Genomic DNA, 12,821 nt, shown 5'->3' with positions numbered 1-12,821 from the left:
TTATATCCCAAACCGATCTACTAAATCTGTAAGAACCTACCGGCACATCTTTAGCGAGACTGCTTAATTGCATTTTTACAATACATATCACTAGCGTACTGTGCCCGTCTGGCTGATGTACTATCATTTCCCCTATACTACACAGCTCTTTTTGCATTTTTTAATGTTTTTGGATTTTTATGATTTTATCATGTTTTTGTATTTTTCTGCGAATATCTCCCCCTAAAACTAAAACATATTTTTGTGTTTTTGTTTTTAAACGAAAAGCAGGAAATACACCTGTACAAACAAAAATTGACAACTCGATACGGTTCAAGTCAGATCGCCGCCCAATTCGGCTTCACACTCGATAACCCTCCCAGATTGCAGATTTTTTAACCCATTTAACCTTAAAAGATAAAAAAATCTCTTTTTATCAAACGGTTTCGTGTAAAAATCAGCTTTCTGATCATCGGTGCCCACATGTTCAATCCGAATTAATTTCTTTTCGTAACAATCTCGAATAAAATGGTGACGGATTTCTATGTGTTTCGTTTTTGAGTGGTGAACCGGATTTTTGGTAACATTGATGGCCGCTTCATTGTCCACAAATATCGGCGTATCCAAGAATTGCAGACCAAAATCGCGCATCTGCTGTTGAATCCAGAGAATCTGAGAACAACAGCTAGAGGCTGAGACGTACTCAGCCTCGCAAGTTGAGAGCGCGACTGCAGTTTGCTTCTTGCACTGCCAGGTAACGAGCCGAGTTCCGAAGAACTGGCACCCAACAGTGGTGGACTTAGCGTTCTGCTTACAACTACCGAAGTCTGAATCAGCAAAACCAGATAATGTAAAATCACCCGAACGAGGGTACCACAAGCCGATGCTTGGGCAACCCTTCAAATATCGTAGAATTCGTTTGACGATTGTCAGATGTGATTGCTTCGGGTTTGACTGATATCGTGCGCACAAACATGTCGGATACATGATGTCGGGCCGGGAAGCTGTAAGATACATCAATGAGCCGATGATCGATCTGTATAACGTTTCATCCATCTTCACACCTTGTTCATCCGGACAAATACCATGATTTTGTGCGAGGGGAGTTGATGCAGGACTGCAGTCTGTCATGTCAAACTTATCCAGCACGTCCTTTACATACTTCGATTGATGAATGAAGATTCCGTCGGGTAGTTGTTCAACTTGTAACCCGAGGAAGAACTTCATCTCCCCCATAGAACTCATCTCGAATTTCTTCTTCATCACAACTTCAAACTCTTTGCATAGCTCGTCGTTGGTGGAACCAAAAATAATATCGTCGACATAGATCTGCACAATCAGCAAGTGGCCAGCTACTTCTTTCGTGAACAAGGTGCTATCTACTGTGCCTCTTGTGAACCCGTTGTCCAGCAAGTAGGTCGAAAGCGTCTCATACCAGGCTCTCGGGGCCTGGCGGAGACCGTATAAAGCTTTATCCAGCAGATACACCTTGTCTCTATTTAGCGGATCTGCAAACCCCGGTGGTTGTCCCACGTAAACTTCTTCTCGAATCTTGCCATACAGGAATGCCGATTTAACGTCGAGTTGATAGACTTTGAAATCTTTCCCTGAAGCAAAGGCTAGAAAGATGCGGATTGCTTCAAGCCTTGCAACCGGCGCATAAACTTCTTCATAGTCTATTCCCTCCTGCTAGCTGAAGCCCTGGACCACAAGACGTGCTTTGTTCCTCACCACGACTACTCTATCATCACGTTTACATTTAAACACCCATTTTGTTTTTATCAGCTTCTGGTTCTTTGGCAGATCAACGAGTCTCCAGACGCCCAACTTCTCAAATTGTTGCAGTTCCTCCTGCATAGCATTCACCCAGCTGTCCTCGGTCAATGCTTCTTTGTAAGTCCTGGGCTCAATCTGCGAAATAAAACATTTGTATGGGACTTCTTTCTGCATATCAGCTATATCAGAATAAAAACATGTAAAAGCTTGGTCTATCTGATGTCTTGTTTTGACACCACTCTGTAAATCGCCGATAATTTGTTCTGAAGGATGGTAAGACAGTGTCCGTGGCATCACAGTATCAGGCACCACAACTTCCGATTCCAGATTTGAAATGTCGAGATCAACAATTTGATCAACAGCCTCCTCTGATATCTCATTTGGTTCCTCGTCAAAGGTAGGAGCGGGTTCCTCCTCTGAGTCGTCAGAAACGTCAAATGACGGAGCTGTTTCCTCTGGTTCCTCTGGCGGTATATGAACTGTTCCACTTGGTCCTGCTTCATCATCATGAGTACCCACGATGGGCGTAGGAACATCTAGCGGACTAGATAATGGCTCTTGCGACTGACTTTGTTGATACAGGTACATAAGAGCAATTTCCTCCTCACTCGGCTCGGACGGCAGATGAAACGATTCCCAGAGTTTGTCGTAATCAAATAGGAATCTTTGTCCGGGAAGTTGTTGCGACTGTGTGTGCTTCTGACAATCCACATGAAGGACCTGAATCACCTTCCCCAGACACGGTACAAATACCCTCTTTAATGGGCTGGCGTATCCTACGAAAAATCCTTCATTTGCTTTCGCTCCGAATTTACCATCAGCATCGATGAATGTACACGGAGAGCCAAAAGGTTCCAAGAACTCAAGATTTGGCTTATAGCGATGCAACAACTCAAAACAAGTCTTTTTATATTTCTTCACTGTCAGAACTCTATTCAGCGTATAGCAAGCTGCTGACACCGCTTCACTCCAGAAGAAAATCGGAAGCTTTGAATCGGCCAACATAGTACGTGCAGTCTCAATCAGGGTTCTATTCTTTCGTTCAGCCACACCGTTCTGTTGTGGTGTATATGGCGCACTGAATTCGTGAAGTATCCCCTTTTCATTGCAGAATTCGTACATTTTGTTGTTTTTGAACTCAGTTCCATTATCGCTTCGAATTCTTCTGATCGGTAGCTTGTACACAGTTTCCATCTTTTTGAACAAAACCATTAAAGCCTCGAACGTTTCATCCTTCTTCTCCAAACAAACGACCCATGAAAATCTTGTATAATCATCCGTTACCACCAAACAATAAGAATCTCCACTGATGCTTTTGACGTTGACCGGCCCAAAGAGATCCATATGCAATCTCTCGAGAGGTAACCGGATGGTGTTGAGCATCTTTGGCGGATGAGACTTCCGTACCTGTTTACCTTTCTTACACGCAACACAATCGTCAGGTAAATGAAAATTTTTAACATTCACACCTTCTACCAAATCATTATGCACAAGAAAGTTCATTTTACGAATGTGTATATGACCCATCTTTCTGTGCCACATAACCGACTCTTTTTCAGTTGCTTTAGATTTTGTCACAAAGCATTGTTTTTGAGGAGTTGTTGATGTTGCAGCGCTCATGTCTAAAATGTAAAGATCATTAACCCTAGGGGCGCACAACAGAACCAACTCATCAGGGACTTTAAACCCTGGTTTTAAAACCAAACATTCTGTTTTTGTAAAGTGTACGCTAAAGTCTTTGTCGCAGATTTGCGAAATACTTAACAAATTGTTCGTCAATTCAACAATATAATTCACTTTGTCAAAAGATATGATTCCGTTCGTGAGCATTCCCTGACGAACAATCCTTCCCCCTTGGTTACCGGCAAATCCAACGTAACTTCCATTAATCGCTTTGACATCATATAACAGTGCTAAGGATCCCGTCATGTGTCGCGACGCTCCGCTGTCCATTATCCACCTTGAGAGCACAGACTTGGGCAGCTCCTGCAATCAATTCACAAACACATCAGTTAAACAATGATGCCCACGACTTTTAACTTCCGACACTGTACCAAAAACCACATTGCATTTCTCAGTTGTTTTCGGAAAGTTAAATGTGACATTTGACTCAATTTCCTTTTTATCTTGTTTCACATTGTTATGAAGTTTGGGAAATTCCGACAAAAACTGATCGAGTTCAAACTCAAATTTAACCACATCATCTTTTACACACTGTGACTCATTTTTTAACACATTTTCCATTTTTTTAATCTCACCAGATGGTTTAGATTTCGCGATCCATGACTGATTTTCAAAAGTTTTTGCTTTAGGGTAAAATTTCGAAGTCTTGGGGGACTTAGAAGACTCGCCAATTTCGAAAGTCGATTCTGGCTTATCCTCCGACTTCAACTTTTCACCTCGTTTGAGAATTCGGATCGGCGAAACCATCACTTGTTTATTTTTAGCAACGACCGGTGATTTTGGTCGAGGTTTTTGAATGGTTTGTTTTGACACATTTTTGTTTTCAACCTTAAGTTTTTCAACCTTCGGCTTCTCAACCACTTGTTTATTAACAGCTTTTACCACAACCGGTTTTTCGATCACTTTCTTACACTGCTTCGCCATGTGGCCGACTTCATTGCAGCGATAGCATACACGTTTGTCATACTCGACAAATGTGCTACTAACAGTTTCTTCTTTCAGCTTCTGCGTTGCATTGAAATCGTCCACGGCCTTTTGACTAAAAATATAATCTTTTTCAGTCTCAGTGCTCGGACCACAAACAAATACATCATTAATTCTATCTTTTGGCTTTACCAACTTCTTAGTCATTTTCTTCTCAAAACCAAGACCTTTATTCTTTAACTGACTTTTCTTGTTTTGGTTTTTACCCACCCCCTCTACCTTTTCTGGACTAGTAGAACGTGACGAACCAACTGACTTATTTAGTTTTGAAAAGAAATCATTTTTCTTTAACTCATTTACGCTCAGCTCAATCAGCTTAAACACTTTCTGAACATTCTCAAATTTAACATTCTGAAGCGAAAACTCGGTGTTGGAGTAAAGTTTGTCAGATCCAACCATAGTGTAAGCCACCATAATTGAATCATCATCCACACTTTTATCCGTTTTTGTCAAATAACGATCTAAAAAGTTTCCGTCCTCCTCAGAATCACTACCGGACTCCACTGATTTTGCCTTCTCAGATTTCTCACTATCATCATCCAACACCTGATCAATAACATTTTTGATTACCTGGGATTCGTTGTCAGTGTCAGACGCAGTGAAAGTTATATCAATGTTATCAGGTAAATCATTCTCAAGTGTTTTTAGTTTGATGTTTAATGCAGCTTCCACCCCATCTGGATATTTCTGTGTATAATGATTCCACATTGGGGGTGGAACGCTGTTGAAGGCAGGTGAAGCATGTGGCTGTTGTGGTACTATTTGCTCTAACACATATGATGATGCCACATAACTCATCAATTTCTGATCAATTCTATCATTTTCAATTTTAGTCAACTCAATCTCTTTTCTCAAAGATGCGATTGTGTCTAAATGAAAATTTACTTCTCTTTGTTTGTCAAATAAAGTTGATTGTGCCAGCTTGGTTGCTTTATCGTTTTCAAGACTTTCTTTTTGGATCATTTTAATTGACCTAGACAATGTGTCGTACGCCTCTTTTACTTGCCCTAAGTCAAACTTCATCAGATCTGCATGTTGTTTCGGTTCCTGATACATGGTGTCTTTTTCAAGACACTCCGTGCATGGTTGTGAACAACGTTGACACGGTGTATCAGAGATTGAAACTTTTTCTACTATAATCTCATTCTCACAAACAATTTTACCAACAGGATTTGACTCCAACTCAGACGACTTGACCATGTTGACTTCTAAGACTCCAGATTCCTCTCCTAGACCTGACACTTTATCGACTGACTCCTGAATGTCTGAATCTACCTCTTTTAATTTGCTCATCAGTGCTTTATCTTCAATCTCCTTTAGAGCTTCTTCAGTCATTTCCTTCGACACATCAATCATCTCCTCGACTTCTTCTTTCTCTGCTTCGAATCTCGGGCACGTTCCGGTTCTTGGATCTTCAAAATAATCTGCAAAAGAACAAAAGACGTTAGGAGGTAAAATTGATTTCATAGTATAGACAAATTCCTCCCGTCGAGATTGAAAACTAAGAACATCAGATACAGATTCCTCAGCTTTTGCAGAATCTTCCATAGAAACATCTTTAACGACCTCCGGAACCTCCTGATCAACAACTTCAATAACCTCTTCAACCACGATCTCAGAAACAGACTCAACAGCTTCAGTAACTGTTTCCTCAACTTCTTCAAAACCAGACTCAACATCATTTTCAGAAACTTCTTCACTAACATTCTCTGTAACTACCTTCTCGAAAACTTCTGACTCAGCACCCGTCTCGGTAATCTCTACAACTTCAGCCATCATCGCTTGATCGTCTTTTCCTGGAATATACTTGTCCCAACTAAAACCAGACGCAACCTTCTCATCATCTTGGTTTACGATCAACGCCTTCTCAGGTTTGTTCTCGATCTGAGGTCTCTGGACCCGACAAACTGTTTCTACCAGTGATTTCCATAAATCGTTGAGCTCTTCGAACTAAACTTGCCATACACCACTTAATATCTATCAATTCCAGAACTTCCGGATCGATCTGATCGTAATCCTCTTTAGTCATATCAGGATTTCCGATCCTACCAGCAATCAACCCTTCATATGCTTCCAGAACTGAACCCAATAACGCGATGTGCTGCTTAGCTGCATTTTCAGTGATTTCATTTCCATTCTTGATGTTAATTGCAATGTTACACTGCACTCCGGACACCACTTTCTGTTGATTTGACCCAGTAGAGCTTTGAGGAGAATTTTGATCTGAGACTTTAACATTCAGCTCGTAATTGGCAAAAGGAGTCGATTGACTTGACTGATAGGCATTTGGAGCAACAGATGAAGTGTTGTCTGCGCTAAAACCAGTTTGAATTTTCGGAATCTGAACATTCGATACTACCGGACTACTCTTGTAATACAAAGATACATCCTGTGGCATATTCGCTGAATTCATCTTCTTGATTTTCACCAATTCCAACTCATGAGCTTCAATTTTCTCTATGAACACACTCAAACTATAATTCACGAAATCCGAACTGTTTTTCAACATCATCAAGTACGTTCCCCATTCCTCATAGGGAAGTGCATCGCACAATTTGTCTATCCACTCCTCATGTGTCTTCTCGATGTCCAACCTTCTCCTCTCTAACACCAGATGACAGTACCTCTCGATAAGCTGCTTCGTTGATTCACCCTTAATCCCTGTGAAGATGTCAAACTCTTTCTTTAACAATGCCTTTTTACTTTTAATCATTGACGCGCTGCCGTTGAATTTTTTTTTCTAATGCTTGCCATATTGACTGTGAACTATCCTTGTGCTGTAGTAACACTAAAATATCTTCTTTTATCGCTTGTTGTAAGATGCTGACCATCTTTTTCTCAGCTTTGAATTCGACCTGCTCTGCATCTGTCAGACTGGCAATTGTCTTTTTTATATTCAGCCCGTCTACTGGAGGAACATACTCTCTTTCGATTTTTATCCAACTCTCTAAGTGATTTGCCTGCACCCAATTTTTGAACCTCCCAGACCATCCTGAATATTCATCCAAACTCATCAGTTTCGGAGGCTTCTGCATCGTTCCAAGTTCGTTTTCTAGACTGACATTTTGCATAATACTTGCTTGGCTTTGAGTCGCACCCACTCCCGAAAACATGTTATAGAAATCCTGACTTTCCATTTTCAGTCGTAACAGAAAAATGTTTTAAACAGTCTGTATAAGCGAACCACAAATGCTGAATAAGCGGACCAACCACTGAACAATAAGCGAACTAGAAAGTTCACAAAAAGTGAACCAGAGATTTGTCCTTGGAGCGGTCCTGAAAATGCACAAAGAGCGGACCAGAGTTTCACTTGGAGCGGTCCTGAAAATGCACAAAGAGCGGACCAGAAAACTGTCGTTCAGGCGGACCAGATGAGCGAACCAGCACCCAAAATAGTCATTTCGAGCGATTCAGAACTAAAAATTACGAGCGATCCAGCATAAACTATACTTTGGAGCGATCCATAAAAGCGATTCAGTGATGACGTCAGAGCGAGCCTACTTTCACGTGGGATTTTAGGTCACTTTTTGGCCGAATTTAGATCCGAAACTTTCAAGGGTTTGTTATTACTGTGTTTCAAACCTACTGTCCAAATCTCAGTCCATTTCCACCGCTAAATCAGTCCAGATCGACAAAAGTCCGTGAAAACCACTTCATATCTAGCAACTAACTCGCAACTGGCTCTGATACCAATTGTAGGATCAGTTTTGACCACACGAATGAGTCAATCAGAGCTAGTGCTTACTGAAAATGTGGCGGAAACACATTTTCAGCATGATACAAAGATAAACGTAACAGAAAGGAGTAGAAACAGATGAATTCACACTTTAAACACTTTTTCTTCACTTGATAACGATTGCCACACGGTCAGCAGTTCGACGTAGAGTACAAGACAACGTTACAAATGAAGTGAACATCAGGGGTATTTATAGAGGTCTTGGTCCGCTCATGTGACATGTCCACAAGAGCGATCCAGACTACAAACCTGGTCCGCTTTTGTGGACATATGTCACAAAAGCGGTCCAACATACAAACTTTCATAAAATTACATATAGACCCCCTGAACTTTTACAAAATAACCTATCTAGACCATATACATTAAACTAGCATTACAAAGACGCAGGCTTTAGACATTGTGCACCAACAATTATCATGCATATATCTCTTTTAGATCAAATGGAAAAGTCTGCTAAACATTGCCTAGTGGGCCGCCCATATAGCAAGAACTGATGTTGGGCTTTACACATTGTTGGGCCGGGCATTGGGAGAGCAGTTTATAAGTTGGAATGGGGGTTTGGGTGTAACACAGGTTAGTATTGGGTTGCACTTTTTGTATTATACATAAGTTGTTAGTTAGTGGATTGTGTAGAAACTGATTTAATATTGGGCCTGAACGGTTGGGTTAAACTGTTGGGGGTTGTTTGCTTTGTGTGATGAAGTGTGAACTTGTAATGTGAAGTGTACACGTGAATTAACTATCGGCTATGTGATATTTATGAAACTCAAATGTTTACTTTGTGGTTATGTGTTAATTGTTACAAAGATGTTACATGTGTGGTGCGATAGAGTGGGCTTCTAGTTATTAGTGGTAATAACAATAGGGACGGGATCAACTGTGTTAATTCGGATCATGTGTGATGTAGTTAACTGTATATCTTGCATAAAAGATGTGAATGTTTCATGAACGTAACATGGGTATTGTGTGATAACATACGTGGTACAACGGGAATGTAGAACTGATTGTGAATGGTAAATCATGATAGGACACGTTTGAGCAATTACTAAACAAGAAAATAATCTTACCGAGCAAATCAAAGGTGAGTTCACTGCTCTTTTTCCAAGCATGCATCCCGGGTAGGGATATCGGGTAACGTTCCGGGGAGGAACGCTAGTTTATTGGGATGTTTGTTATTATTACTCAGTTTCTATCATATAAGACCCCTTACATCTACCGACAGTTGCCGGGGAGGCAACGAGGTTATTAGTTGATAGCGCTATTAGGTTTGGCACCCTCATACCATACCGGGGAGGACGGGCGTGAACTAATTTCCTTAAAGCATGTCCAATGTTTTGATAGAGACATTGGGGTTGGGCAATCACATCTTGTAGCCATTTCGGTAATCGAGTTAATGACAACATCAAATCAACTTGCTAAACTGTTTTATACATACATCTGGTAACTAAACTCGTTAACAAAACTTTGAACTCACCAGCGTCGTCTGACACACTTGTTTGCATGCTTGTAGGTCGTTAGATGTCTTGCATTGGAACTTGCTGTGTGGAGTAGCTGGAGCGGTCATGGGTCGACTGGTTGGATTTATGTTATTGAATTCTTGATATTATACTTTGATTTTGAAACAATTTAATTTTGCTTCCGCTGAATACTTTGGTTTTCGTTTAAACTTGTTGATGGTATTTAATTAATAATTAAGGATTTTATTTTGAAACTTGTACGCGTTCAATGTAATTAGTGGCTCGTTGTTGGTCTGTCGCACGCCTAACAGGGACATTCCCTAGGTGTGACAGTTTGGTATCAGAGCCACTGGTTATAGTGAACTAGGTTTTAAAACGTTTTTATAAAACCAGACTATAACCGAATAACTTCGAAAATCGATCATGACACTCAGCTCCAGATTGCAAGGTTCGTCTCTCGTATACTCATTGTACTACGTAACTAGTGAACACTTACATATGGTATTGCATGTGATTAGCTCAACAGTATGAATTCACGTATTACTTGCATGTGTTATGTGACTGATAGAGTGGTATTTCCCTAAACATTCGTGACTTACATTTTGTGATGCTCTTTTTTTGCTACACGAGTTTGAGGAACCATTCGACATGAGTTAGGTGGAGCTGAGATGAGCGTGCAAATCACAATATTATTGTGGGTGCACACATAATAATAATATGGGGTGCATGTGAGTCCCAGTGAGGTTTAACAAGTGAAGAAGGGGTTCCGCTCTGTTATTTGATTAGTGTGAAATGTAACAAATTTATAGGAGTTATAACAGTGATCATCTCCTACTCGAATGTGACCTTTTCACCTCTCTCTGAATCCTTTCGAACCTTGATGCTATCGAGTATTACCTAAACACCCATCTGAACGCTTAGCGAACTGTGTAGAATGTTAGGTGCTTGTAAGAACATCCCTGAGTTGGATGTTGCAGCGTCGAATGATTGGTCGATACCTTCTCACTCCTTTTCATTGGTTGGAACCCTGTGAATTGACGCCTTAGATTCCGTAAGTGCGATCGTTTCTACAACACCCTAGCAACGTATTGTGTATTACTCGACCAACATGCAAGAACGATGGTTAAGAGGATAAGCGTAGTGCTTTACCGACTTCGTTAATTGGACGACCATGATGTGGAATGTGTAACTGCCAGCACAATGAGTAGCGCCTTAGAACGTGGCACGGAATGTGAAAGGATGGACATTGTTGGTGAATGATCGCAGGACTCCATTTCGAGCAACGACATTAGAAGTAACAGTCACGGTGACAACAAGGTACTCACAAATCATGACTTTCGGTATGGAAATGATGGTGGCTTCAACAGGGAATGACCGATGTTAAGGCAAGACGCCAACAACCCAGGGAGCAATGACAGTTTTGGGAATTCTAGTAGCAGTAGCAACAACACTGGATGTGGTACACATGAAGGGCATTTAGGGTTGGCGTGGGGGACGCCAGGATTATAGCAACATGGTGGCCTGCACGTTCTTGGTAACTAAACGCATCGTTCCTGTTCTGTTAAACCCTGATGATTTTTGGAACCAACCTGTTACGGAATCGACTGATGGCCAGACAACTGAAATCTCATATGTTCGCTGGAATGCAAACTCGCCCTTGTGGGACAAGTGTTCGACATCGACCTTCCTTCTGCCATTCCTGATAGTTTCGATGCAATAGTCAGTGTAGATTGGTTATTCAGATACCGCGCAGATTTACCCCGTGAGAAGAAAATTTTGCGTATCTCTCTCTAGTGGCGAATCGTCGTTTGTCCTAAAGCATCAGTGTGGTATAAAGGTTAGTATCATTTCGGCAATAAAAGCCAGGAGAGTCTACGGAGGGACTACCCCGCTATGTTGGCAACCGTTACTAATGTTTGGGCTAAGGAAAGAGGATCGAGGATCCACCAATTGTTCGTGATTCCACTCAGCGTACTACTTGGGGAACTTCCAGGTTTACTTCCACAACTTATTAAGTAGAGTCTCAGATTGATCTCACGACCAGAGGCAGCCCTGATTACTCGTACTCTTACCGTCTTGCACCAGGAGGGTTGCAAGAATTGTCTAATCAACTTCAGGAACTATTGGACAGGAGTTTTATCGGACCTTTTTTTTCGCTTTGGGGAGCCCCAGTTATATCCGCAAAGATAAGCCTTTTCGTATGTGTACTGATTATCGAGAACTTAACAAGGTGACAGTTAAGAACCGCTTATTGACAACCTGTCGACCAATTGCAGGACTTGGGACCCACGCACCACACCTGAACTCTCTACATAGTGTATGAGCTCCAGTTCCAGCAGAGACATAAAAGAGCCTCTAGACGAACCCGAACGCTTTCTAAGAAAAAGACGTAAAGCTAAAAACCAGCAGAGACATAAAAGACCAACGTACCCTCATGGATTACCTACGGCCCACCGTAGGTAATCTTGGCGCTGCTATCAATGCATCAAATGTCGATGCCAACAACTTCGAACTTCGGGTGCATTTGATCCAAATGCTCCAAAATTCCGCAACCTTTCACAGGCTTGAGGATGAAGATCCCCATTTGCATATTACAAACTTTCTGGAAATATGTGATACCTTTCGGATCAACGGAGCATCAAACGACGCCATCCGCCTTCGAATGTTTCCATTTTCGTTAAAAGACCGAGCTACGGCTTGACTCAATGCCCTCCCAGTTGGCTCGGTAAACACCTGGGATGAACTAGCCCAAAAGTTTTTATATAAGTATTTCCCTCCTGCTAAAACGGCTAAACTAATGACTGAAATTAATACATACTCACAAGAAGATGGGGAATCCTTATATGAAACTTAGGAAAGGTTCAAGGAGCTACTAAGAAAGTGTCCTCATCACGGTCTTGCGGTTTGGCAACAGGTATCCACATTCTACAATGGATTGTTGCCACACACAAGACAAACACTTGACTCTAGCTCTGGAGGACTTTTAGGTAATCTCTGCCCAAATGAAATTTATAATCAAATTGAGGAAATTGCTCAAACCAATTTTCAGTGGCACACTCCCCGAGGTAATAAATCTATTGCCTCGGGCGCCCATAAGGTTGACGAGAGCACTTCTTTACAAGCTCAAATCGAGGCCCTTTCTTCTAAAATCAAAAAGTTAGAAATGGCAAAAACGGTCTCGGTTATGGCTTGTGAGGTTGAGGTGG

At 41.4% G+C, this 12,821-nt stretch overlaps 1 non-coding gene across 1 annotated transcript; it reads right to left on the bottom strand.

The window, feature by feature from the left end:
• Nucleotides 1–12,406: 12,406 nt before the first annotated feature.
• Nucleotides 12,407–12,513, bottom strand: LOC118482565. Its single transcript, XR_004868597.1, has one exon. It is a non-coding gene; the product is annotated as a small nucleolar RNA R71 (small nucleolar RNA).
• Between the last annotated feature and the right edge of the window lie 308 nt (nt 12,514–12,821).

This window comes from Helianthus annuus, chromosome 9, assembly GCF_002127325.2.
Source record: "Helianthus annuus cultivar XRQ/B chromosome 9, HanXRQr2.0-SUNRISE, whole genome shotgun sequence".
NCBI lineage: Eukaryota > Viridiplantae > Streptophyta > Magnoliopsida > Asterales > Asteraceae > Helianthus > Helianthus annuus.
Note: the sequence above shows the minus strand (reverse complement) of the source record. Positions and strands in the feature narration are given on the sequence as shown.